Source organism: Ostrinia furnacalis, unplaced genomic scaffold (assembly GCF_004193835.3).
Source record: "Ostrinia furnacalis isolate ACB-3 unplaced genomic scaffold, ASM419383v2 OfSCF0038, whole genome shotgun sequence".
Lineage (NCBI taxonomy): Eukaryota > Metazoa > Arthropoda > Insecta > Lepidoptera > Crambidae > Ostrinia > Ostrinia furnacalis.
The window spans coordinates 232,884-256,676 of NW_021130277.1; the positions used below are offsets into that span (position 1 = coordinate 232,884).

Genomic DNA, 23,793 nt, shown 5'->3' on the forward strand with positions numbered 1-23,793 from the left:
CGCCCTGCGTCACATTAGCCGGATGATAAAAAATGTGTGGACGTTTTTTATCAGACCTTTTCTGTGGGATACTTTGCGAAATACTGAAATGATACTGAAGGTTGAATTCTTTATTTTGGGTTTTTGGAATGTGAAACGATGAATTTTTTAAATCTTTTGCTCACGAGAAGTAATAAATAATACACATTTCAGATACCTTTGGAATATAAAACTTATTAATTTTCTAAAGAACTCCACATTTTAATTGTGTTTTTATCATACATTGCAGCTACAGAAAAGGTCAAGAATACAATAGCATAAAGTGTATTTTTCAATTAAGTTTTAAAATCCGTAACTATGAGAAAAATAGCAAAGAGTTTAGAAAGTGGGAAAGACATAATAAAAATATGATTAAGTCCCGCCGATCTCCCGATATATCTCATTCAAAAGTAGGTCCAGTTCAAGGCCCTACTTAGCCTTGCGACTAATGCTAGCATTATTGTGTGGATAAAACTTATGAGTCCCAAAATTTATGACGAAGGACAACGTGGACATTATGTCGGTTTCATAAAAAATGTGACGACAATTTCGGGTCTTTGTGACGTGGGCAATGTGGATGGCGGGCCGAGGACGACGTAGTTCTGAAGGCATTTACTTAATAGGCCAATTACGTAGGTAATGTGGATAATAAGTTATTCAAATAATACTTACCCACTCGTACAATTAGCCTCATCATAGTAGCCTCTTTAGGTATTTAACACTACGACCTTCGTGGCGGTGGTCTAAAGCGCAAAAGATTAAAAAAAAAGTATTTATTCACCGAGACAAGGTAATACAACAAGGTAGATGTTAAAATAGTTACAGTTCAGCTTATCTAACCAGCAAAGCTAGTGTGTGATTATTATTTTTTTATTGACCAATAGATTTTTATCATCTTTTGACACCTAATGAAAATACTTGGTCGTTGGCGTGGATCATTTGACATCATTATAAAAATCCTTAGGGACCAAAATAAAGTAACTCAAAAATACAAAAAAGACCATTTTGATATGTTACAAAAAGGTCTTACTAAATATTTGTTTTCACCTTTTGTTTTGTATTTTATGACGTGGGTCGGGTATGACATTGTGTGGGTTTTTATTCATCGCAAACTGTTCTAAAATAAAAACTTTTCGTCCTCTGTAAATAGATTTTGGCTCTGAAAATAATTGTTTGCGAACCCTTCACCGGACAAGAAGCCACGTGAATTGAAACTCGCCGAATTTCCACTGTTTGGAGACATAATACTAGTGTACACAGAAGGTTGTATTCAGATATCTTTAGGAATTCTCGACAGTAAGTACTTACATAAATTCTGTGTTACTCAATCTCCTTTGAAAACCTTTGAACAGTGTGCGAGGGCCCTAAGGTAAATAGAAAACTATAACTTGGACGCCAATGAGGCCATGGTATCAACTTAGTTAGGATCGTAACCAAAATTGAATTAGTTTACGGTTTAAGTAAACAATTTAAGTAGCTATTAGTTTTTGTTGGTGTTGTGTCTTGTTTGTCTCGACGAATATCGTATTTAATTAATTTTGGTTAAAGAGTGTAGCATGTTTGATGAAAAGTGAGCATACTGTACATATTTTCCTTATACTATGGCTATTGCTTAGATTTGGCTGGAAAAACATCGGAGAAATCTCCAAATAGAAAATGCGCAATCCCAAGGACGTTTTCCCTCTATTGTGATTATTTTCGCTGAGGAAAATGTTTCGGCGTGTTTTTGGAAGGGTTTATTGCGTATTTGTCAACCTCGAAGCCGTTAAAACGTTTTCAATAAAGTGAACAATTTTGTAACTGTTTGAACTTTGAAGATTGGAAAATTACAACATCAACATTTTCCTTCCGGTTACGATACTGCTTTTGCTTTGGTTAAATTAAAGCAAAACCTTTCCAAGTCCATCTACTTAGAAACGTGGCGTCCCACACAATAGCATAATAGTTCGAACATTATTATGTGTTCGCTTCATATACTAAGCACATTGCGTGTGTAGATCAGTCTTTACATCATCTAACTCAGTTCCCATTTAAGGATTAGTCACACTCAATTTCCTCAGGTAATAATGTTTTTTATTTTTTTATTTATTATCTCATAAAAGTTACATCGATTTTACATAATACTAATCTGCCAAACTGCTGAACAGTTTGTCGGCAGTCGTTCTCGTGCTAACTGTTGTAAGTGTAACTTATTACATAAAACATTATTTTGAAATCACCCTGTCTGCCTTTGCCATGTGGTAAACTATAAGGTTTTGGCATGGCATAAGCATTTAATATTAAAGCAGCCTAAAGCCCAGAATAGAATGCACACGTTAATTTAACGTTCCGGTGGTTTTTGCCGGTGGCACCTCCGTCTGGTTTATTTCCGCTCAGCACGACCGGCTGCGGAACAGGTAAGTATGTCTACCCCCAGGTTCAACGGACTTGCTAATTTGATGTGGCGGGCGACAGTAATTGATGTGGTTTTTGACTTATTTGTGTTTGCTATCCAACACTTTTTTGTGGTTGTCAGGTTTTTTGCATTTACTCGTGGTATGCTAAATATATTTAGTAAATCGTCGTTTAAGTTCTATCACCACATAAGTCATTTTTAGCAACTTTTCAGGAGATTGGACGAAACGTCGCGTATTTCGATTCTCTAGTCTAGCGAATGGCATAAAAATATCAAAACCGCCAAAAAATTACTTTACGTGATGATAGAACTTAACCGACAAAATGCGACCTTCAATAGATGGTTAGGGGTAGCAAATACCTAAGTACCTACTACTAAAATAACATGACCCTGGTTCTCCACGTAAAAATAACCTGAAAATTTCGACAGGGTGACGTACTATGTTTCATCCCGCTATCAAACACGTAAAGGCGTGACAATAAACTTTTATTCCGCGAGCCCCGTAAAATAACAATCATTAATTCAGAAAAGCCTGATTCGACTTAGATACGGGGATCTAAACTAATGTGTTTTTGAGCTCCCGTGAAGCCCGGGACACTGGAACTTGCCCGGGATTCTGCTACATTCCCGGGAATTAGGGACGCGCTCGATTCTCGCAAATAAAGATTTCGCTGTCGTTAAAATGGGACGCGTCGATGCCTTCTATAGGCACAATTGAATTTGTAGACATTCTATAAGTGTTCTTAGGTCACTGAATAAATAAGTACGTATGTACTCATTCGAGTTAAAGATAGCTAGCGTACACTCTTCCAAGGGTTAAGGTAACATAAATCACTGAACTGTACTAATTATACCAAGTACTATTTGTAAACGAATCATGTCACTATAATAGCTAGACGATCCGGGGGTCAATTATCTTGAGTTTTAATCCTATACTTTTCGGAAAAAAGCGCTTCGTATTTAAAATTTCGTAGGCAGCCAATTATTTATTTGTCATTTATTTATTTCTCTAACAGGGTTCGCTCTGGTTAATTATGTCTGCAAATAGACAGCAGTCACCCGCAGCCGTAAGCTCTGACGTAGGCTCACCTGAAAGCTGCCTGCTCCTGACGCGGCTTGATTGCGACTAAAAAACGACCTCCTTTGTCATCAAAAATATTCAGACAGGTGCTGTGAGACGCAGATTTAATCGCTATGAATTATATTTTACTACATTTTTTACTTACGACGTGATGGAACGACAAGTATTATACTCATCGTAAATTCTAGACGCTTTCAGATTTGAAGCTTCAGTGTTTCTTTTCGCAAATGTCTATAATATCTCTTAAAAGCTCGCAAGTGTTTAAAACATGCGCGGTCACGTTTACGAGTACGCCGGTATATTTACACCTCTATTCTCGTAGCAATTACTACGAGCTACGCAAGTGCTACGAGCTACGGCTACGAGGTTGTACCACTGTCTCTTTAATGATACTTTGCCCGGGTTTTATGTGCAGTGCAGGTTTGAAGGTCAAGCGCCGAAACGTACTAAAGTATTTGTATTTTATGTTTTCGTAGTCGCGTACCTATTACTACGAGATGCGCTACGGCTACGAGGGTCGCATACTACGACGTTTTTGTTACTTTAATGAGACTGGTCTGCGGGATCCCTGTATAGCCGACAGCACATATGACCGTATTATATTTCTGTTGTAAACGCGTACCTATGTCAACTACCTACATAAGAAAAACTACACAGCTTTGTTTTACATGGTTATACATTAGATCGGCACTTTTTTAGCTCTTCAACAGAGCTTTTCAATAGCGCACTCAGACACCTGTTAACAGCTGTATAGACAGCTGTTATTTAGTCATTGCATTTTTATCGATTTTCGTTCATACCATTTAAATTTTATCTGCTGTCGTTTGAATATTTTTTTTAATAAATAAATCTTTTGTTGCAGATACTGGTGACGTGATTCAAGAAGTTGGTGAGTGTTCCACGCTATCGTAAACAAACAACAGCCCTCAAAATAACATCGTGTATTTTTAAACCCGAATTATTTTTTCAAACTGGCTTCCTTTAGGCCGTTATAAAAATACACTTTTCCGCACTCCCTTGCTGAATATTCCTATGTACAGCCCACAGCATGTTAGGGTATACTTTTGTTGCAAAATAACTTCTATTACAACAGCATAAGTTGGCTTGGTTTTTGGCCAGAGTAGCCTTTTGGTCTTTGATGTCGCGACCATAAATAAAAGATTTAGCCTGTCTGCGCCGCGAGTGCATAATTATGCGCTTCGCATGCAACCGGGCGCGGCCTGTTTCGGAACGAATTATTTTATTTATTAGTGCTGAGTAGTTTTCCTTGTTATGAGGGTCTACTGGCTAGATTTAACCTTTTTACGTCCTTTTGTCCTGTGTTGGGATAAATTTTATAAAATACGTTACTTTTCGTCATTTTCTTTTTCATAAACCTGTTTAAAGTTTTAGTTTTAAACTTCTGTAATTTTGAAACTTTTATCAAATTACACCAACTTGCTACGTAAAGATATTATAAATCTAAAAAACATTATCACGCTGTTGCTGATCAAGAAAAGGTTTTAACATTTTCTTAGATTATATTATTTAGGCTCTTATACGGTCTGTAAAATAGATTTAGATAGTTGAATTGGTTTTAAAATAAAAATCGTAACTTTTTATGTAGCATATAGGCGGTTATCACACTGCGCCGCGCTCCGTCGCGGAGCGCGGGGCGACAGATTTAATAATTGTATGCAAGTACCTCAGTTTGTATGGAAAACACGCGCGGCACTGCACACTGACAACGCGTCCGCGCGCGTGATTTTTTATATGAAATCACGCGCTCCGAGGCGGAGCGCGGCGCAGTGTGATAACCGCCATAGCCTTGTATAACATCGCCCTCTCAATTGCACTTTTACAATTTATCCTTCTGTTATTCAGCTGTGTAGGCTACAAAAAAGGGTTACCGTGACCTTTTCATGCATATTTGTATACGTTATTATGAATCTGCAGCACTCGAAAAATAACGAGCTAAAAGTGGCCGATCTCCGCCGCACTTCATCAGGCTCGGGGGAGATAGGGGTGGAGCGGAGGATCATTGTTATTATGAATATTTTAGCCCATCTTTCTCGCGAGAGGGTTGCCGGGCTACAAACATTTTTCTACAATACTGACATAGTCTATTAAAAAGGTTGTATTACACGTAGTTAGGCTCGTTTTCTATTACTAGCCTAGCACTAACCTACTTTTAATAAAATACCTAAGACACAGGCAAACAATTTTGCTTAGTTTAGGTATTAATAATTTTACCTTCGCACACTAACCTTAATTTAAGTAAGTGAAATCAAATGTATCTAGGCTAAGTTTTATTAAGTAATAAATTTATTCTTATTCTTATTCTTATTCTTATTTACATTATTTTCTACATCAAAACCAGACTGTTTTCTAAGATATGTAAAAATGCTGTAATACATAGGATATTTTTATCATTATGTAACTCGGATATTATATTCGCGGCTGCGCGAGGCAACCCTAAGAACGAAAGAGGTAACAGCGAACTTAAAGCATCCGTCTCTGTCTATCCCAAGTATGTAATTAAAGAATGCTTAACGAATGAGCTTACTAAGTATTTTAGAGATTTGTTATATAAATGTAACCTTATATAAAGCTAACCAAAGCTAGCCTCATTTCCTTCCTCCTTCGTAAGTATGATTTTCCAGAAATTCAGCGACTTACGCATTACATACTCAAACTAATGAAGAGACAGAATCAACAAAGTTTGAATGAATAATTATTCAGTGATACTGCCATACTATAAAGTTGGCTGGGACAGCCATCAGATTCCACTTAATTCAAACACATTTGGGGTGCCATATAAATCAAATCAAACACCGGACTCTATACTGCAGAGCAAACATTTAATTTCGCCGTGCAAACTTAAGCGGACCCGGGTGAATGTTTATACCCCGATCCTTATTACGTGAAGGAAATTAAGCATAATCGTTATGAAAACGAAATGTTACACAGTAGTAATATTGGTAGTGTGAAGGCAACTAAGTTTTAAAAAAGTTAAAACTGAGAGCAATGGTTTTCCTTCGTTCCTTTCTATCAGCATTAAATGTATGTTCGTAAGCTTTTATCATGTTTTTTACTGATTGCCAATTGTTTCATCCATAGTACATGTTTTGATTAGTTTACAGCTAGTTAGCGCCGTGTTATTAACAGTGGTGTTGTTATGATGAGTGCGAGACAATCGAAAATTATTTTTGATCCATACGTCATTATGTTTGATAGCGATTTCGCCGCCCGTTTCTATAGCATTTCGTAATAAGCCCGGTCTCAATGAATATTTAGCTCGTGGAAGGCAAATGAGTCAGCCTTGTCAATACACTATCAATCATTCATCTCTGTGGGGAGAGCCTCCATAGTGAATAAGGGTCCCATCACAACGCAAGAGTTTGGCAATTAACGTCTCATTCGTTCGTCTTACAAGAATTGATGATGGATTATACTTGTAGATGTCGCTTCCTGCTTGAATCAATACAGAAAACGATATTTTCGGAACTATTTTTGAAAAATTAGTCTTCGAAGTGGTAATTCTTCTTGTCGTGTCGACAAAAACATACACAGCGTCAGCTCAAAACTCGGCCACAAGAATGGCATTGTCTTCATTAAATCTTCCAAAGAAGAAGAAGAAGAAGTGGTAATAATTTTAACACATGGGGTTAACTGTATGGCAGATCCATAGACCCTATCACTGAAAAATATACCTGTTCTCCATATTTTATCATCACAAAGTATGTAATTATAGTTGTTTGTAAACTCATCACGATTCAAAGGGTAGGCCGGCAGATCCATCAGCCGCCCTTGTTTACATTTATAATGAGGTCCTGAGCTCTGACCACTAGCCGTTAAATATGCATTCGCATAACCGAACCAGGATAGCCATGTTCAGAGTAGTTGCCTTTACTACACTATTTTCTTTTTCCATAAGGACAAGACTTTTTGGACCACCATGCACTTACGTACATGACTTCATTGTGAGTTTTGATACATTCTGTCAGTATTCTTTTTTGTCCAGTTGTATTCGTTACCGGTCATTCGTCTGCCGAGCAGGCAGTCGTCATATTGGTACTTCGGTAGCAATTTATACTAATGCGATTATGTTGCGCTGTGGTCCAATTCTTAGAAATTAGGACAGCTTAGGACTAAGCCTGACACTTCAATGAGTAGGTCAAAACTTGAACTGCCATGCTCATGCAAAGGTCTGACACTGTATGCGAATTATACAATCACGCACGTTTTTTACAGTTAACAGTTCGTTGAATATAGATGAAATGAGATAGTTATTCGAGTAGGTGGATTATGTGGCGGCAAATATCACGTCCGCCCGATATTACGGTGATATGTTTGCGGACCGATCTTGCGACCTGTTGAATATTCATGTCGCGAGACACTCACGTGTGGATTAAGCCGCACGACACTAAAGCGCAGAAGACCCATGTATGTTCCTATATTCGTAATATAAAAAGATCTAATCTACGTTCCGTGCAAAATAAGAGCTTCCTTGCGTATTTCAGGTAATCTGTACCCCAGAAAATATGGTATTTATTCGCATTTCATAATAAAATAATCTTTTATCTATTGTGAAACCTTAGAGGTGCTTTCCCACTACCAGTATTATGAATAGACTACAGAAATAATATAGATATTTTAGCTTGAAGAAGAAGATAATCTGGTACTCTATGGAGTGAACGTGTGTCAGTAATAAAAGGATTATCATTGTAAATATTATCTACCTGTACGGAGCGAGCCTACTCAGTCAATTTAATGTATTCTGATTAAGGCATGTAACGCACACATATATCCGAATAATAGTGACAGGCCCGCCCAACGCAGACACGGCGGGCTGTACAGAGCCCTTGATTTGACATGTATCCATAGGGGACAGCCGATAAACCTTGGATTGACAGGTTCAAACGCGTTTCTCAATTTGAGGTGCTTCCAGAGAGAACGCACGTCTCTATCAAGTAAGTTTGTAGTAAATCCCGCATCAGACTTGAATAAAAATGGGAAACTTAGTTTATAAATGTATTTATTTCAAACTTGTATGCACATAGAGTAGTGTATTTAGAATGACATGAATTTATTCCTATCTTTCGATTGCCAGATTTTATAATTTGTTACTATGTATTGTTCTACTTACTTGAATTTTAGGTATGGTTGGGTTTTTATTGACGGCCAAGCTGTAGATCCTGGCTACACAGGAGATGAGAGGTGGGAATAGACCCGTTACTTGAAATCTAACTTAATAATTTCACTTTCTATTCATCCATAATCGATCTTCGTCATAACCCAAGGGATTTTTACCTTTCGGAGTATTCATCCATCTTATATTATCCAGAATTTTTGAATAAAGTGAATTTTATTTCATGTCGCACTTGAACGTACCCTCTGGGATCTGCTTATTGGAGGGAGCCGTGTGCCCTCTCAAGAACAAAGTGGAGTGCGTCGATGACATGTTTTTGTGTTGGGTCTGGTGAATGTGACAAATTATGTACTAGATAGGGTGTGAAAAGTACTATGACGGAGACGATTTATTTTTTTAACGTGTAAATGCATGTCTGAGTCTTCGATTGAAAAGTTTAGGAAACGAAATTAAACATATAATTTTATAGAAACTATATCATGAGGTAATCATCTCCGCGACTCTATATCGTATTAAGTTTGTAGTCTAAGCCCATTAATCAAACCAAACTAGTCGCGTAAAATGAGCTTAGATTGTTCAGCTCACTTGTTGTCAGCAAAGCATACAATTTTCTTACACAATACTTATATAAATCCACTAATAAAGTAAGTTGTGATACAGCTCGCATGCCAACAGCACATTCACCACACAGCTAAGCACGGCGCCCATAAACTCGCTTATGACACGCGCCGCGCCCGGCTCGCCTCGCTGCCACTGCGGAAAACGTAAAGCTGGTGACTTACTGGAACCATCTAAAGCAAGAAAAATACTCCTTACATTATAGTACACAAGTCAGTGGTCAGCTTAGGTTTTAAAGTTAGTGAGTAGAGAAAACAAAAGTAGGTCCAGAAATAGCTGCTTTTGGAAATAAAAAAGGAAGTCGTCTAAATAATTTGTTTCGTTTCTCTTAAAGCCAAAACTGAAACTACGAGACGAATGAAAACGCACCTTACTTTTGCATCATATTTGTGTACATATTTTATTCAATAAGCTACAACATATCATTTTACATAGGAGTCGGTAACTGCGAAAATCCAACACTAAAAGATATTCTTCTTTTGCCCTATCGAATGAAACTTCTGTAATCCATCCAAGACCAGACCAAACAGGCGATATGTAAATTACTATTAGCACTCTCCGTGAGTTCTGTCTAAAACGGTTCCAGTCTAGACCCGTCTGAAAGCAAACTTCAGGCAATCAACAGATTAATTGACAAAGGGATCGCTAATTTGGCCGCAGGCAGCACTGGATTAGGGATTTGGAATTGCTTCATTTGATGCATATAAATAGGGTTCGTCCACGAGAATTGTTGCTGACAATCTCGAAATTATGGTTTAATATTAACCAATGATGAAAACGTTTTCGTTGCAGGGACCTAAAAATGTATTCTTTTTTGCTTATGTAAATATTTATACCTTTTTTCCGGGGAAAAAATGCCAGTTTGCCTGGGTCACGTTTGCACTTAAATCAAAGTAAATATAACGAAACCAGAATTTTTCATTTTTAGATCACTTATTTTTTAACCCATTTGTATGATCGGCAGAAGAAGGATAAAAAGCAGTTAGAAACAACATTTCTAAAATAATCTGAGGCTATTTACTACAATTATTTCAGACATGTTACAGAGCAATAATATCAATTCAAAAATCTATCTCATTTATCTCAAAAATAATTATTTACGAATATTTAAATTAAACTTTGGTCAATCCGACACTGATTTAGGAACTCACTTTTGTTCTATTTTAAGGCGCGGGCCGACCTTCTATTTGAATTGAACTACTTTGCTCGGATTACTCGATGTGGACAGATTAAAAAGATACGCCCTTTGATGGTGGTTTCGTTAAGTGGACACGGGGGGACATGTTGAATTTGAAGCCGATAGGCGTTAGTGGCTGTTGATAATATTGCTAGTCGTAATGTCTATTTATCTGTGCATATTGTATATTAGTAATCCCATCAAAAACAATACTTGTCAAAAAAACCAAGTCTCGCAACTCAGTTGTTCTACGGTAAAAAGTTGTGAGATCCATGTAATACCAAGTCCAGGCCAGGAAATCTTTAACGTTTTACATAAATATATTGACTTGGCCATCGCATGAAAACACGTGTAAATTGAATTATTTAGTGCGATGGCCAAGTCAATAATTTATGTAAAACGTGAAAGATTTCCTGGCCTGGACTTGGTATTACATGGATCTCACAACTTTTTACCGTAGAACAACTGAGTTGCGAGACTTGGTTTTTTTGACAAGTATTGTTTTTGATGGGATCTCATTTCTTTTTGTATTTTGTAGACAGCAGTTATGTATCTAGAAAACTGGACCGAAATTGAAAAATTTTACTCGACTTGGCGGTTGCACTACCGTGCCCCCAAATATTTTAGTTTTTCCTTGATTCATACACCAAACACTACTTATATTCCAAATTTGAAGCTTCTAGGTCTGCTAGAAGTGCCTTAGAATTTTGATGATCGGTGAGTCAGTCAGTGAGTCAGTGAGTCAGTGAGTCAGTGAGTGACAAAATTAAGTAACTTTGACCCGTTATAATTCTTAAACTACTGGTTCAAATTGAATGAAATTTTAAATACACCGTGTCTTTACAATGCCTGCATAGCTAATGAAAATTCAGCCTTCTAGTTTTATCCACAACGAAGTTACAGGCGGTCGAAAATGGCCTGAATTGCTTCGAGAAAAGGATGGTACGGCCGTGCCGCTTTTTAGCTCGACTTGGTGGGGGCACTGCCGTGCCCCCAGATAATATGTTTTTTATTTATTTATGAAATCAATTACGGTGTGTATCTACTTTGTAATAAATATCACATGGAAATGTCATTTCATTGCATTTTTATACGAAGTGTGTATAATAATTCAAAATGTCCCACACAAAAGCATTTGAAACCGCTCAGGCCACTTGTACCCAATTTTAAAGCGGTTCCACCGCGAATGTAAAGTCTTAGAACGCAGCACGTTCGCCATATAAAAATAAATTGTCCCCATAAATCTCAGTTCCCAAAAGTCCAGGAATTCCATACAGTTGAGATTTATACCCCATAACGTTTTGGTCGCGAGTTTATTTCGTTGGGGACAGGGGCACAGCACAGGTGTATGAGCCACCTCATTGCGTTGGAATTTTTTTATTGCAATGGAATAAAATCTCTATTATCATTTTAATATGGTGAAATATACGTGAACGTATGAGGTTTATGGAAACCCTTTCATGAACCGAACATGGAAGTAACCATTAATGTTTTATAGAGTAGTAATCCTCGCATTATTTTTATTATTTATTTTATTATAAGATTTTACCTAATAAACATAAGAAATAATATCTTTATACGAGTTAAATGGCGTAGGTCTAGGTTAGATGATTTATTTAAAAACGCTTTTTGGAGTCACGAACTCACGACTAAATAAATGTTCAATATTTTTAAAAATATTCAATTTCTGTAGAAATATGACACTACTCTTACAATTTTTCTATCGACGAGACTGATCTTTTTTGTCTCTGTCTGGAACAATATTGTTTCCTTCCTTATTGGGCGCGATGAATAATGCAGGAACAGCTGAGGTGCGACTATTTGCCGATTACGCTCTCGTTTCAAATGCGTCTTTTGAAGTTATTGCTGTAAGCTTTAGTTTGGAAGCTCACCTCATATTACATGTGATGTATATTATTTATTAAAGACTATAAACTGCGATCAAACGTTGAAACAATTTAGAGTAACCTAACAATACTTCTAACAGTCTGTGTAAAAGCATCAGATCTAATAGCAACTAAATAACAAATGAGTAAATGGCAAAACTTTCTCTCAATAATTAATTATAACAGTAAAACAAATGACACAATTCTGCGTCTTTTTAGAGAAGTTCATAAGTAAAATGATTCTATGAAACTGTCGTTCTCACCGTGACATTACCTCCTTTTAAACATAAAATGTACGCGAATACGCAAAATCATACTGAATAGCACAAGAGTCTAAATATAGGTTGACAAGTAAATAAAGGCCCTGTCAGAGAATCTACATGTTGTGTTATCTTTCCGAGGGAAAATCCCCTCGGAAATTGTTTGTGTACGATATTATTAGACTCTTTGTGCGCCCACATGACAAAAACCTTACTCAATTATTTTCGGATGATAAGATGAGACAAGGATTGTCACAGGTAAAAATAAACACCTAAAATGATTGTGGGATACCTAAATCATTATTGGGATAAACATGAGGTACCTACCTAAATACATTACATATTAGGGACATATGTATAAATATGAGATCTACATGTTAGAGATGAGGCGACCACGGGCTGGAAGACGTAGCGTGGGCAGGCCTCCTACTAGGGGGACCGACGATCTGGTAAAGGTCGCGGAGAGATTCATTGACGGTTATATCCGTTCATTGAGGAAAACCTTGGGGGAGGCCTTTGTCCAGCAGTGGACGTCATTTGGCTGAAACGAACGAACATGTTACAAAAATTTACCAACTCAATTTAATGCGGTTTCTACTTGCTGGCTTGTTAAGGGTCCCGCCCGGTGGTCCTTTTTGAATTCCATATAGTGAACCAAAAATGAACAGGAATTATGAAAACGACCGTTACATTTTGAATTATGAATCCCAGCTTGCACTTCCAAGAAGTTACGCTGAACAGCACTTTGCCTCTGTGTGTACATTAGTTATGTGCAACTATGACCATTATTATTTGTTACCCAGTTGGAGTGCCCACTCCGCGAATTCTGACGTTTGGTAATTGAATCTGCGAAGTTGCTAATTGCAGCAGTCAGCTACATTATGCATGCTGGAACCGTAACTTATGCATTCTGTGCCTTAACTTGCGTTTCATTGGGCCTTGAACATGTTTCTAGCGAGGGACATTCACCTAGTATACGATGCGACAAAGTTGCCAGCGCGTCGTGTCGTGTGTGCTTCAAATAATTCGTGACACCCTGCCAAAAAGTTCGCTACACGTCTTAGTTACAATTGGAATACGAGTAAGGTCAACTTTTTGGTCACTTTGTTTGTCCCGAACTTATTGACGCTAACTGTAGGTACTTAATCAGAAGTAAACCTGATTATTTAATTATCAGTCAAACGGAAACAATAGAGGTGGATAGTTTACACAAGCGGTGATTTTTATGTAGAAAGTCGCCATTGAGTTTCGTAGTAGTAATTGTTATTTTTCTGGCTAAACCATTGAAAGTGGACGATTATCATCATTATTAAAATAAAACAGTTCTACAAAAAATACTCCTTTAAATCTTTTGCCTACCTACTTCCAACGAACATTATTCTCATCGTATTATTCGTCCCCAAATATGTATAAATATTAATTAAAGGAGTTATACCCGAACTTCCTATGAAGGCGGGTTCATCGCCCCCTAACAATATCTGCAGACAGAGCCGCGCAATAATAATAAACATCCGGGCATCACCTCGACTTCTACCTTCCCTGGTAAACCTTACCTGGTGGGCACAAGGGCGGGAATCCCTCAGCAGGTAAGGTGGTTGACTTATAAAACAAAAGTGTAATTGGAATTTTCGCGCATGAATAAGAAGGGGCCATGTGCTAGTATCCTTGTTGAGGGACACACAGACAATACATGTGGCGAACTTTATCGCGAAGTTTTTAATAAATCGGGGTTTAAAACAAATAAATCAAGTATAGTATGCCAAACCTACTTAACCATATCTTTTTTAAGAATGCTTTTCTTTATTCATAAAATAAGTGGTTTATTATCGCATAAATCCCATCTCATCATCGAGTATAAATCCCATCTCTATTCGTTTTAGGTTGTTAATATTACGTATATTGGATGGTTGTTGAAAATACCCAAATTCTTCTATTTAATATGAAATACTTCATGCAGACTATGATTGGGGTTCAACTACAAATTTGGCACATTAACGTAATTGTGTTCCCCAAACTGAACGGGCCCGAATAGTTTATAAATAGGGCACGTGAGTTTGAATAGGCCTTTGAATAGGATAAGGCTAGGAATTTAGACCTCAATTTGCTAACATTAATCGCCAACTGGATTACAAAATTAAGCTTTCTAAATTCATACATTTACCTAATTGAACTGTATTACGAGTATTTCTTTAAATGAAAAGGTCATGTATTCAAATTCCTAGAATTTCCAAGTTCAAATGTCAACCCACAATTAAATAGTCCCTTTTTATTAAAAAATAAATATCTTTGAAAAGCGTAACGAAACAACTTACAAAAGAAATGTGAATAACGCCTACGATATCTATTTTTACGACGGTAAAGCCTACGTATGTTCCACAAGTGTGGAAATACTTTCACCTGAAAATACACAGGACTTGGGAAATACATACTTTCATCTGCAAATGTAATAACAAAGCAAATAGGTTTTTACTCGACGATCTTTTTAAAAGTGTGTAGGTATCCGTTGCAAGCCGTCTTGATGTATCGCACCTCGGGGAGGGACAGAGGCCGAAGTTAATCGACTTACTCTTTCTAATGTTCCGCCGTTTGTTCAGTGGAGCAGCAATGTACAGTCGATAGCACAACAGACGACGATATACCCACGAGTATACCTTTTGTTTCAAAATCGCACCTATAACAACTACGTAAGGTGTATTAGATGCACTAGTGTTTATCTTAACATGCCGTTCATCTATTCTACATGTTAGCAGATTTTTGGTGATTTTTGCAAAAATACCTAGCTATAAAAGCTAATTGACTGATTGACTGACTGACTCATCACGAAATCTCAGAAACTACAAGTGCTAGGAGTTTTAAATTTTGCATGGGTGGTTCCTTTTAGAACGTAGGTGCTGATTAAAACGGGATTTTGTTGAATTCATCCCCTAAGGGGGTAAAACGAGGTCCACGCGTACGAAGTCGCGGGCGTCCGCTTGTTAGTTAATAAAATCAAGTAACGTTTACATTTCGTCAAAATCGAATTCAGATCGATTCACCAGCTACATATTTTATGATCGATTCCTGTGTTAAAAGCGGGATGCGAGAGGCGATAAAACAATTTCACTGCACTGTGCGCAACCCCACCGGTTAATTAACCGGACGTGCGCTAGCGCCCTCTGTGTGCTTGTCGGGAAACCTGTGTGACAGGCCTTTGTAAATATTTAGTTTGGAGTAAACATTGCTTGCTAACTGACCATAAATGTAACGTGGTTATTCAATTAATTTGGCTGATTTTTAGGGTTCCGTACCTCAAAAGGAAAAAACGGAACCCTTATAGGATCACTTTGTTGTCCGTCCGTCCGTCTGTCAAGACCCTTTATCTCAAGAACGCGTGAACGTATCAAGCTGAAATTCACATGAAATACTCAGGTCTATTGTCCCTTTAAGCTGTGAAAATATCAAACTTCTAAGCCAAGCCAATCAAAAGATACAGCCGATTATGTCGATATTTTCAACAAATTTTCGACACTCGCAAAGGAATCAAAACCTACAGGATACTTCCCGTAAACTCAGAATCTTGAAATTTGGCATAAAGCATTGTCATATAATGCAAATATAGGAAAAATTGCGAAAATTACATTTTTTTAGTTATATAATATAATAAAAATATTTTAATAAAATGAAACTTACTACCTTATTTCTCACGAACGAATAAAGGTATCAAATTGAAATTTATACCAAATACCTAGATCTATTGTCCCTTTAAGAAGTATCATGAACGCTTCAAACTCGGTACTTCTTTCCCAATTCCATAAAATTCAACACTTAGAAAGTGACAGAAAATTTTAAAATAGGTAGTTGAAACAAACCACAGCTAATTTTCATAGTGGACTGTACTATACGATAAACATGACAGTCAATTTGACAACCTTTGTCGGAAACATTATTCAATGAAAATATTGTCCGAACCCTTAGTATTTCTCTTCGACAAATACTTTAACACATTGTGAACCACTTTTCTTTCACGACTATAAAAAGATTTTAGCAATTTAATTCACAAAATCAATTGCGCACATTCAAAATAAAGTTTGTTTACACTTTGACAGCAATAGACTGACATGCAAGGTGACATGTCAATGAAGTTTTCAGTTACTGTTGCCATTAAAAGAAATTAGTACCATTAGTTTTCCGCAACATGGCGAGGGATTTTATGTTCCTGGTTAGGCTATACCTACCTATAATGCAAATATAGGAAAAATAAATAAATAAAAAATAATCATACCGCATATTTTGAAATTCGCCACTACTCGCAACGGAATCAAGTAAGTAATTTGATTTAATACGTCATAAATTGTAAACCGCTACGTTTGTACGGCGGAACCCTCGGTGTGCGAGCCCGACTCGCACTTGGCCGGTTTTTCAATCGTCAGATAACTTTTAACTGTAGAATAAGTTTTTTGCACTGACAGTTTCAGTATGGGAAAGATGTCAAAATGAGAAGTTTATTCTTCAAGATACATATTTTACAATTGAAAAATCAGGCCTGCGTAACATCAAGATAATAACAAATTATCTTCTCTTACTCTACGATCTCCATTTAAAGCGGTTTTTCCTAAATATAAGTACTTATCTAACCCGCACTTTTCTTCTCCCTTTTCTTTTAGACGGAAAATACTTCATGCATTTCACATAAACAAACCCGATCATTATTATGAGCAAAGGAATAAATTTCTCACTCAACTTGGTTCAAGATATATAAAATCACCACCGCAGGCGTGTCTCATTTTCTGCGTATATTGGAAATATAAGATACGACAATACTGTAAGAGGATACAGTAGGTCTATTCCAACTCTTGCAATTCACAATTTCAGACGCCAACTGGCTGCCAACTTTCAAAGCAAACGTACTGGCATTTATCTTTTTCTTTTTCGTAGAGCCTACTGTAGTAGTCTGTATTATAGTATGAGGTAGTTTCCCTAATATATCGGATGAAGCTAGTTTCAGCCGTCTCTCGCACCCTCCTGAAAAGCGACGAAGCTAAGCCGAGCTTTGAATAAGAAGCTTATCAGATTTCTTCAAAATGGTGTAATATTTACACTAGTTCCATCTTAAGGCCTAATCCTGAATGGCCTATTCGTGTGCTAAACACCAAAATATGTCAGGCTGTATAATTTGCGGGACTTATTTATCAAGGGAGGAATCTTAAACTAGATTTTTATTTTACATTCCCGACGCAAAAATGACGGCTATCGCGAGAATTCGTTCTGAACTCCAATTAACAAAATACCACTTAGAATAACACAATGTTGGTTTGCTAAACAAATTGAACCACAATCTGAATTGGCTTCTTCAATTAACAACCTCGGAATAGAACGAAACAGGCAAGTTATTTTTGTGTATAACTGAAAGCACCACAGCTAAATAAGTATTATACAAAAGTAATCACATCTTGTTCTGTTGCATGGTGTGAGCTTCCATACCATAGTTATATTAGCGCGTTTCTGTATGTCTAATACCACTTATTTTAGGTTGGGTTGCGCCATCTTACTTTAACTTTAACAAACGTCAAAAACCTGTCGAACTCCATACAAAAAACACCGGTTACGGTCAAAGTTAGGTGGTGGCAACTCAGCCTTAGCCAATTCTTCTACTATTTGTTCCCGATATTTCCTTTTCTTCGATATGATTTTTATTTCCATGGCGATCCCTAAAAGCTGTCTGTGCCCCCCATAACTGAGTTACGTTGCCCGTGACATTGTAAACCCTGTCGAGGTAATAACATTGTAAAACCGACGAGGGTAATTTTACACTAACGTAGCATAAATAGAAGAGACACCGCACGCATGTTAGATTTTTAACCGACTTCAACAAAAGGAGGAGGTTCTCAATTCGGTTTGTATGTTTTTTTTTATGTAGGTTTGTTGTACACCGATTACGCCGAGGTTTCTGATCCGATTTACAAAATTCTTTTTTAGATCGATGCAAAATAACTGTCATTTGGTCCCATAAAAAATGATCTAATGTAAATAATAATCATGCTGAAAAAATATTTTATTATTATTGTGTAATCTTCGGAGCATAATCTAGAACAACCTACTCGTACTCTTTATTTCACACCACACAAAAGAGAACTAAAAGAAATAGAAAATCGAAACGGTCAAACGGCAATTTTATCGCTGATTACTGTTACCAAAATGATTTTATTATGAGAAAGAAATAAAAATAGAGATTTTCTCCAGTTTTCTTTTTTCATAAATAGAGTTTTCTTAAGAATGTAGTCTTTAATTTAGGCTGTGGCTTAAAGCATCTACGCTCATTCGCTTTCGGCGATGGATTTTTCAAACCAATTTGGGCTACTTTTGACGACGTTAGTGATCAAATGGGATGGGGTGCTGTCGGCAGGTCGGGGATACATATTTCACAGAAGCCTGGCTATATTCTGAGCTTTTTTTAATCATGGTTCCTAATCTGAGATTTGTAAAACAAGGTTGAAAATATGCTTTTGCTGCTTGAGTTTAAGTTGAAACTTATAATTTTTTTCTGAACTGGACGGCGAGATTAGACAAAGAATAAGATGGTTCCTAAATTAAACATATCTATTACAAACGACTAATAATTGACTACATTTCCCTGTGAAAATCCGTTCGTTTCAGCCGAAAGACGTCCACTGCTGGACAAAGGCCTCCCCCAAGGATTTCCACAAAGACCGGTCCTGCGCCGCTTGCATCCAGGTACCTCCCGCGACCTTCACCAGATCGTCGGTCCACCTAGTGGGAGGCCTGCCCACGCTACGTCTTCCAGCTCGTGGTCGCCACTCAAGAACTTTCCTGCCCCAGCGGCAATCAGCTCTTCGAGCTATGTAAATGAAAATCCGTTATTACTATATTATATCAAGTGCTATTACTGATCAAAGTAGTCTTATACACTTTCAGATTCATTTTAGCATCTGTTCACAAGTTATCGAGAAAAGCAAAACTTTTTGCTCTAAAACGAATGAAAACATTCCGCCGGTATTGAAAAACCTGTACCTATTTGAACTCACCAGTGTTTTTATTTCAATTGAAATCTGCTTGCTTTCCCAACAGACCGTGTTTTTATGGAAACACTTACGCAAATAGAAGATTTTATTTTATGTTTGCCGAAATATTACGGTTTATTTTTGGGCAAACATTAATAAACGATGTTCTGTGATGTTTGTAGGCTACAAAGTAGAATGATTTTATCTTTAAAATATGATATTTCATACCCAGTTACAGACATCACACGCCAATTCTTCCAGCAATTAATGTTAACATCTTTTTCGAACGGGAAAAGTTAACCCACAATTACTCAGCGGGTTTATTTAACAAACAATTCATATAGGCATTTCACATTTCGCCTGAAACAGTTGAAAGTGTTAATTACATTACCCACATTGAATAATTTAAATTGTAACCGTGTCTTGGAATTTCGTCTCTGGAGTTTCAGTTCGTAAATTGGATAACGTGGAACGGTGGCGGATGCGAGTCGCTTTAGATAACACGTTTCTGAACTTAGTACGTGTCACGATCAACGCCTTACGATTTGGCGATGTGTATAATTAAGTAGTTGTCTCTCTCACTCAGCTTGGAATGCTGGTGTCTGTGATAGAGATAGGCATTAAAATAGTTGTTGTGTAGCGTTGGGCACTGTATGCCATATGATAAGCAATTGTGAGTGGATAGTGTCTTATGTTCGTAGGAGTACCTAGTCTCGTGTGGTTTCTGTTCCTCAAAAGCTGTACACTTAGTCCAGGGTCATTTTGTGACCTTTGTGTGTTTAGGTTCAATGCGTGATAGAATGTACAGAGTGGAAAATATCACATCATTTTGTACGTCATTATTAATTACCTAACTATCTTGAGGGTTGAATCCTAATGACATTTTTATACCTTATAACGTTAACAATCAATTGGGGACACTTTATCGTAGGTTTTTTCAGGCTTATCTGACAGTTGCGTGCATGGTGTACATGTGAGCCGTCCGCCTAAAGCTGGCTTAATCCGATAAAATCCCGTATTTGTTTGTCCTCACGTCCATTGTTGCACTCATTGTTTTTAAAGTGTCACGTGAAAAGTCAAGCTATTTTGTGTTCTACAGTGTCACGTGAAAAGTCAAGCTATTTTGTGTTCTACAGTGTCACGTACAAAGACAAGCTATTTTGTGCTTTATTATTTATTTTTATAAACAAAATTAAATGAACGCCCAACTCAACATTATTCCAGTAATTTAATATCGCACAAGTTGGCTCGCTGAGTGCGGTTAGCTTTTACTGTTTACCACTGAAAGATAAATTGTGCGCGTCGGTATTTTAGTGCTAACTAATACGGCGGTTTGAACGTAAATTACATTTAACTCGGGTTATTTGGTAGCTACAATAATTTGTAAAACGAAGATAAAAAATAATCACAAAATAATATTTATTATATGATTTCTAAAATAGTTTTGGATGGCAACGCAAGACTTTGAGACTTCGTTTAATTCATTTGAAGGAATTGAAACATCTGCTTGCTTCTTTCGTTCGTTTCAGCCAAATGACGTCAACTGCTGGACAAACGCCTCCTCCAAGGTAGTTTCATCGTAATTATATTCTGTTTAATCTAAAATATTTTGCTACATTTCTTTGTAGCAGATCGCTCTGTCACGACTTTGTTTTGCAGTTAAACAGTGTGTCGCTCGCAATGTGTCTTTTGACTTCGAAATTTAAGTATTTTTCGCGTTGTAGCTTTTTCTAGGGTTAATCGTAACAGTCTTCCTAAACTCTCGGAACTCGTAGCTACCATCGTTGCAAATATAGCTTGCTTGCACCCAGATAGACTATATTCGTAGTTTGAAAAATGTTAACTTTCACTATAGGTATCGTTAAATTCGTAGTAGTTTGGTACGATTATTCGTAGCAGTGTTGAACTTTAAAAGTTTCCTGCTCGTTATCTACTACGGCATTTTCATTCATTCATTCTTTAGTATTGCAATCACTTGGGAAGATTTACCGTATACATATGTATACAAGACAAGCTTTTGCCCGCGGGTGAAGCCGAGTGAAATTTAGTTTGTCACAGATCGTCATAAATTATAGATGTTATTCTGGGTTATAAATAATAATACTGTAAAGTTTCATCGAAATCCGTTCTGTGGTTTTTGCGTGAAAGAGTAACGAACATCTAGACATCCAGACATCCATACAAACTTTCGCATTTATAATATTAGTAAGATAATAATTTCAACCGACTTGACTGACTTTGAAATAGATAGCTTCCTTATAAATGTCACCGTAAAATTGTGAATTCCGTTAGATTATAATCTGACGTAGTTAAATTACAGTCTAACCTAACCTAACCCACTGTTAGTTTACAATCTAACGCGTTATATTATAAACTGACAGAGTTTACAATTTCACGTTGACATAAACATTGCAATATTAGTTCGTAGTCGTTACTACGGGTGCCCGTAGCAGTGTAGCATCGTCGCTACGCCATTCGTAGCAAACTGCTTTGTTCGTAGCGGCGCTGTTCGCGACACTCTCATTGCAATCCTTTAGCCTGCCACTTGCAGGCGCCTGGATGTAGCCTTTTGTATGGTGAAACAGGTACTCTAGATGTCTACTATATTTAATTTTGTTTCTTATCTAAAATAGAAAGACACGGGTCATCGTCGGCCGTTTGGTGTAGTCGTTCAGAACGGACTACTATGCCGAGAGGTCCCGGGTTCGAATCCCGGCCGGGCAGAAATTGAAATGATGAATTTTAATTTCTGTAACGGGTCTGGGTGTTTTCTATGTATAATATGTATTTATTTACAAAAAAAAAGTATTTAAGTATGTTTATATCCGTTGTCTAGTACCCATAGTACAAGCTTTGCTTAGTTTGGGGCTAGCGGCGCAGTGTAAAATGTCCAAGGATATTATTATTTATTTATTATTATTAATTATATTATATTATTAATGAGTTACATTATGTACTCACGGCTTGACGTTTCGGCTGCTATGCTGCAACTATGGTCACAAGCAGACTTTAAAATCTTATATTTCTTATATTTCTTATCTGTTTTGTATTAGATCTTGATTTGACAAATTAAAATAGCCACACGTACGACTTATTTTAGTTGTAATTTAAAAATAAAATGTTTCCTTTATAATTCATGTAATTGGTAAATCCAATTTTGATTTATTTTGAGTTTGCTATAATTATAAACATAGACAGGTTTCGCAATAAGAAGTGCAGTGAAACGGAAATAAAAAGTTATAAGCTACTTGTACTTCAATTCGTACTATTGAATATCAAACTCAAACCAAGCATAATATGTGCTATGTAATGCATTTTTCCACTTCCATCCCCGACGCGTTGCTATTCAAAAACCATTTCAGCAAAGATATCGCGGCCAAAGTGCATTTTGAAACAAGAAGTTGGCGCACACTGGCATATTTCATCCGTATCGCCCATCAGGTTAAAAAGTTACGCGTACGTTCACCTTCTGAGAAACCTGTCACTGCGAACTTGGTCTTTACGACCCGTGTATTGCAGTGCACCTTATGGAAATTGTAGTTGTAGTCAACTTACGAAGTCGTGTTCGTGTCTTTGTCTTATCTGTATAAGTTTAAAATACTCCCACGTTGGTTTTAAATATTTTTTGTTGATTTTCCAATCTATTTCATTTGCAAATGACAAGCATTTGCAAGTGCTTGCGGTATATAAAGTCAAAGTCAAAATTTCTTTATTTGTTTAGACTAATAAATAGTTCTTACAAATCGTCATTTTGCTCTTAAGGAGCCTCTACATGTCTCATAATCTTTTTACCCTACCAGCGCTTCGAGACCAACTTTTGGCAAGTGTTGAGAAGAAGCGCCGCAACAAACTCAGTCACCACTGAGTGCCGGTTAATATAAATAAATAGAAATAGTAGTAGTAGGTACATTCGATTCAGGAGCAGTTCACTGAATTTACCATGCATTCTTGTATGGTGTGTCTTATAAGAATGGGTATACAAAATTGCGTGGTATATTAAAGAACTGCCCTGTTTGATAAGACTGATAAATTTATTTCTTTCAAATAGTGGTTTGAATAAATAGTATAATTTGCAGTAGCTTTACCTATTTCCATTTTATTTATAGATAGTGTTTGTAGAAAACTTTGTTGTTGTCTCCAAAGCAGTTGCTTAGTAGCTGTGAACGCCATGAGTATTTCAGCGCTGCTTCACTCATGCTAAGCTGTTGAGAGAGCGTTGGCCCGCTCGG

The 23,793-nt window shown here is 37.0% G+C and overlaps 1 protein-coding gene across 1 annotated transcript in view; it reads left to right on the plus strand.

The window, feature by feature from the left end:
• The window catches only part of LOC114350241 (stress-activated protein kinase JNK-like), a 141,871-nt gene that overhangs the window by 77,766 nt on the left and 40,312 nt on the right, over positions 1–23,793 (plus strand). Inside the window, exon 2 of the mRNA XM_028300983.1 lies at positions 4,357–4,383. The gene's annotated coding sequence lies outside the window, so the exon portion shown is untranslated. The remainder of the gene's footprint in view (positions 1–4,356; positions 4,384–23,793) is intronic.